Raw genomic sequence first — 6041 nt, 5'->3', positions numbered from 1 at the left:
CCGGAGTTCTCCAGGGGCATTCGCAGATCTTCCCCGCAGCATATCCGATGCCGCCGCATTCTACCGAGCCGAAGAGGGCAACTTGACGGAGAAGGTGTTCTGGTCTCAGTATGCTGAGGCCGGACACCCTATGCCCTTGAGCAACCAGCTGAAACAGCTGGTCGAATTCCACAAGGCGGCCGAACAAGCCATGAAGGGCTTCATAGTTTGGCTGTGGCCCGGAGAGGCCCTGCCTGGGAGCTACTTTGGGCTGGTGCGGCGGCTGGTGGAGGCCTGCCCAAGGCTCGAGGTCATCAAGCGCTCTGTCTGCATCGAAGGTTCCCGTAGGGCCCTTGCCCGTGTAAAGGTGCACTGGGGTAAGCTGGACGGTGAGAAGCTTGTGACGGACGTGCCGCCGCCGAGGAAGGAGCATCGCAAGCCGGAGAACTACTATAAGGATGTTCTTGCGGGTGCCCGCCTTGTGGCGGATGAGTGCACCAAGGATGTAATTTTTGAATGAATTCGCTCGTGTGTATCCTGTGCGCTGAAAACTTGTTCATATGCGCTAAGCAATGCTTATTGAATTTAAAATATTATTTTCTGTGCGGCCATTTATCAAAAATTGAGAGATGGCCAGTCGTCGGCTTCTGCCCCCATGCCACTAGTGCTGGGGTGTTCGGTGATAAACCTGGGCGCTCTTTTTCCCATGGTTGGGTCCTTCGAGGGAGGCGCTCAGCACGACGAACCAGGCAATCGGACTATAATGCTTGAACACTCTCACTTAGCCATAGAACTTTATAATTTTAAATTTCGGCGAAGCCCCTAGTTCGGAAGACCGAGTTCGGGGCGCTATCCACGCCTTGGCTGGGGTTATCCAGCTCCTCGCTCGAAGCGGCATAAGCCTTTAGGGACTCGAAAAACCTCTCGAACAGTGACCGGTCTCTCGCCTCATCATGACAGTCAGTTTTAGCTTTCTCCACTGAGGTGCTTAACCCAGCTCAACCGGGGCACAATCGCAGTGGTTCTCCTAGTGCTACCTTAGCCGATATAGCGGAACGTAAGGCACCAAAACATAGGAGCCTGGCAAACCCAACTATTGACCCAAATCATGATTCGAAGCCGATGCATATAGTGCTATAAGTTCGGGGTGCCGCACTTGTGAAAGTGTATGGACTTCTCACACCATATTAAAGGGTATTGAAGCCCCTGGCGTACTTGCCGTACCACCATGTACGGGTGCGACATGTCATTAATGAACATATATATGAAAAGTGTAATGCAAAAAAATAGACAAAAAGCTAAGCATTATTTATGGAGAGGCTATTTATCAAAGCCGAACGATACAAATGGTGCGGTAAGCAAAATATATTGGACTATTCAGTATGTCCTGACCAGGGGCAGGCCGTGGAATTGTATATAAAGTAGGTATACCGCTCGTAACAGAGACCACCTGGGAGTTCCATAATGCGGCATGGCTTATCTACCTCCCTGGATCTTGCATCGTTTGTGCGGCAATCGAATTGCCGAACAGGTCGTCCGAAGTATGTAGTCCTGAAAGTAAGAAAAAATTAAGAAAAAGAATCCGGCAGCCCCTGGTACGTTTTAAGCCGTATTTTGGGCGTGCCGTTATTGTGCCCCTTCCCCTGTGCCCCTGGTATTTCAAGGGCGTAGTTATGTACGCGAGGTACTGGTTTCGCTAGGTCGCAAAAGCTGGGGTTGGGGCCGCATTGCTACGCTTGCTCAGAGTGTGCCAGGTGGTCATGCTGTAGGTTACTCCGGGCGTGCTTGGCAGTGTCTGGCTTTTTAATAGCCGGACTAGAGAATTGCCTAAGAAGGCTACTTTGTCCCTCCGCTGCGAGAGCCGCCGTATGCTCCTCCGCATGGAGGGAGCGTTCGGTGTTTCCGTTGACCGTGATTACTCCTCGAGGGCCTGGCATCTTGAGTTTGAGATATGCGTAGTGCGGCTGTGGTTCGTCCGAGAAGGGCGTGATAGCCACTGCGAAATGGCACTATATCGAAGATTAACTCTTCGCTTCGGAAATTATCCGGGGATCCGAAGGCCACGTCAAGTGTTACTGAGCCTATACAGTTGGCTTCTACACCTGGTATGACGCCTTTAAAGGTTGTTCTTGTGGGTTTGATCCTTGAGGGATCTATGCCCATTTTCCGCACTGTGTCCTGATAAAGCAGGTTCAGGCTGCTGCCGCCGTCCATGAGGACTCTTGTGAGGTGAAATCCATCGATTATTGGGTCGAGAACCAATGCGGCGAAGCCGCCATGACGGATGCTAGTGGGATGGTCCCTTCGATCAAAAGTGATCGGGTAGGAGGACCATGGTTTGAACTTTGGGGCGACTGGCTCCATCGCGTATACGTCCCGTAGCGCAAGCTTCCGCTCGCGCTTGGGAATGTGGGTTGCGTATATCATGTTCAACGTCCGCACTTGTGGGGGAAAGCCCTTCTGTCCATTGTTGTTCGGCGGCTTGGGCACCTCGTCGTCGCTGTGCACCTCCATGTCTCTGTTTTCGGCTCTTAGCTTGCCTGCCTGCTTGAACACCCAACAATCCTTGTTGGTGTGATTGGCTGGCTTTTCGGGGGTGCCATGTATCTGGCACAAGCGATCGAGTATTCGGTCCAAATTGGACGGGCCCTGAGTATTCTTTTTGAATGGCTTTTTCCGCTGACCGGATCTATAGCCTCTGAATCCGGCATTGACTGCCGTGTCTTCATTGCTGTCGCTGTTAACGCGGCGTTTTTGGTTGTTCTGACGTGTCCTGCCACTTTTGTCCTTGGTGTCCGAATTACCAGGGTTCTTTGATAAGTTGTTACTGCGCGCTAGCCAGCTGTCTTCACCCACGCAAAAGAGGGTCATGAGTATCGTGAGGGCTACCATGGATTTCAGCTTTTCCTGTCCCAGGTGCCGGGCAAGCCACTCATCGCGGATGTTATGTTTGAAGGCTGCTAGGGCCTCTGCGTCCGGACAGTCGACTATCTGGTTTTTCTTTGTTAGGAACCGTGTCCAGAATTGTCTGGCTGATTCTTCTGGCTGCTGAATTATGTGGCTTAAGTCGTCGGCATCCGGCGGTCGCATGTAAGTGCCCTGGAAGTTGTCGAGGAATGCGGCTTCCAGGTCCTCCCAAGAACTGATTGAGTCTGCTGGCGAGCTGTTAAGCCAATGCCAGGCCGGTCCTTTAAGTTTGAGCGGGAGGTACTTGATGGCGTGTAGATCATCGCCGCGCGCCATGTGGATGTGAAGGAGATAATCCTCAATCCATACCGCCGGGTCTATGGTGCCATCGTATGATTCGATGTTTACGGGTTTAAAGCCCTCTGGGATTTTATGATCCATTACTTCATTCGTGAAGCATAGCGGGTGTGCGGCGCCTCTATACTGTGCTATATCACGACGCAGCTCAGAAGAGCTATGTCTGTTGTGTTCGGCCCGGCCGGATTTGTTGTATCCGGCGTGAAGATCATTGTCACATGCCGTAGGGCGCCTGCGTGATCCGTAGATCGATCTTGTCTGTCTTGCCTTGTCCTCCAGTATGTCTCGCAGGTCGGGCGTATTTTCCCGTGCCTTAGTTGTGCGGCGTCGGGGCATGGCTTGGGTGGAGGGCTGAGAGGCCTCTCTGTCATGGCCACGAGGTGGCCGGTCTGCCATGTCATGCACAGGTGATGTAGGTGCTTCCTCCTCTGATCGGGGTAGCAGCCTGCGCTTCGGATAACTCTTGGAGGTGCGTTCGAGTTCATACTCTTCGGCCGCAAGGACTTCAGTCCATCTATCAGCTAGCAAATCTTGGGCAGCTTTAAGCTGTTGCTGCTTTTTCTTGAGGCTGCTTGCCGTGGCTAAAAGCCTGCGTCTAAACCGCTCTTGTTCGGCGGGGTCTGATGGTATGACGAATTCGTCGTCATCGAGGCTTGCCTCGTCTTCGGAGGGAGGCGTATAGTTATCATCCTCGACCTCTCGATCTGCCGCTCTCTCATGAGGGCTGGCTTCTCCATCTTCTTGTGCCGAATCTTGCTGGGGTGGGTGTTCTTCGGCGCTATCCGGGGTATTATTATCTCCCGTGCCGGAATCACCGTTTTTGCTTTGGCGGGATTTAGAGCGGCGCCGCTGACGCCGGCGCTTTGGCTGTTTCTTGGGGGCGTCATCCCCCATTGTTCCATCGCCATCTCCGTCTTTTGGAGTATCCACCATGTATATGTCATATGACAAGGTGGCGTTCCAGCGCCCTACAGGTGCTGGTTCCTATTCATCTCCTATATCGTCGTCCATGCCGTCGATGTCTTCGAAGCCGAAGTCAAGTATGTCGGTTAAATCGTCGATAGTGGCTACAAAGTGGGTGGTGGGTGGGTTTTGAATTTCCTCACCATCCGTATCCCACCCTTGCTGACCATAGTTCGGCCAGGGCTCTCCTGATAAAGAGAGAGACTTAAGAGAATTCAGGATGTCGCCAAAAGGCGAATGCTGAAAGATGTCCGCGGCGGTGAACTCCATTACCGGCGCCCAATCGGATTCGATTGGCAGGGGTGCGGGGGGCTCGGAGTTCGGAGAGGAATCCAGCTCCTCGGAGTCAGGGGCCACGTGGAGTGCGGGGCTGGAGTTTGGCTCGATCGCCTCTGAGATCGCAGCCCCTGAGGCAGCGTCCAACCACTGATCCTCGATCGGCGCAATAGGTTCCGAATCAATGGTCGAAACCGATGCGTGTGCGGCCTCCAAGGCATTGTTCGGCAGCAGAGCTATATCATGCCCGTCGAGACAGTGCGGCACGCTTGGCTGTGGCTCGAATCCGTCGAAGATCAAGTCCCCGCGGATGTCAGCCGTGTAGTTTAGGCTTCCAAACCTGACCTGATGGCCAGGGGCGTAGCTTTCGATCTGCTCAAGGTGGCCAAGCGAATTGGCCCGTAGTGCGAAGCCGCCGAAGACGAAGATCTGTCCGGGGAGAAAAGTCTTACCCTGGACCGCATCATTGTTGAAGATCGAAGGAGCCATCGGGCCTAAAGGCGACGGCACAGAGGAACTCTCAATGAAAGCACCAATGTCGGTGTCAAAACCGGCGGATCTCGGGTAGGGGGTCCCGAAGTGTGCGTCTAGGCCGGATGGTAACAGGAGACAGGGGACACTTTGTTTTACCTAGGTTCGGGCCCTCTCGATGGAGGTAATACCCTACTCCTGCTTGATTAATATTGATGATATGGGTAGTACAAGAGTAGATCTACCACGAGATCAAGGAGGCTAAACCCTAGAAGCTAGCCTATGGTATGATTGTTATGTATGGAGTTGATTCTGTCCTACGGACTACAACCCTCCGGTTTATATAGACACCATATAGGGTTAGGGTTACATAGAGTCGGTTACAATGGTAGGAGATCTTGAATATCCGCATCGCCAAGCTTGCCTTCCAAGCCAAGGAAAGTCCCATCCGGACACGGGACGAAGTCTTCAATCTTGTATCTTCATAGTCCTGGAGTCCGGCTGAAGGTATAGTCCGGCTACCCGAACACCCTCTAATCCAGGACTCCCTCAAGTTCCGTCAGCACGACGGCATGGTGACGATCTTGATGATCTACCGTCGTAGGGCTTCGCCTAAGCACCGCTACAATATTATCGAGGATTATGGTGGAGGGGGGCACCGCACACGGCTAAGAGATCAATGATCAATTGTTGTGTCTATGGGGTGCCCCCCTGCCCCCGTATATAAAGGAGCAAGGGGGGTGCGGCCGGCCCTAGGAGGAGGCGCGCCAGAGGAGTCCTACTCCCGGTAGGAGTAGGACTCCCCCCCTTTCCCTAGTTGGATTAGGACTTGGGGGGAAGGAGGAGAGAGGGGAAAGGAAAGGGGGGCGCCGCCCCCCTTCCTTGTCCAATTCGGACATGGGGGGGAGGGGCGCGCGGCTGCCCCTTGGCCTCCTCTCCTCTTCCTCCACTAGGCCCATTAAGGCCCATTAGGTTACCGGGCGGTTCCGTAACCTCCCGGTACTCCGGTAAAATGCCGATTTCACCCGGAACACTTACGATGTCCAAACATAGGCTTCCATTATATCAATCTTCATGTCTCGACCATT

The sequence above is a fragment of the Triticum urartu genome, chromosome 3 (assembly GCF_003073215.2).
Source record: "Triticum urartu cultivar G1812 chromosome 3, Tu2.1, whole genome shotgun sequence".
Taxonomy (NCBI): domain Eukaryota; kingdom Viridiplantae; phylum Streptophyta; class Magnoliopsida; order Poales; family Poaceae; genus Triticum; species Triticum urartu.
Note: the sequence above shows the minus strand (reverse complement) of the source record.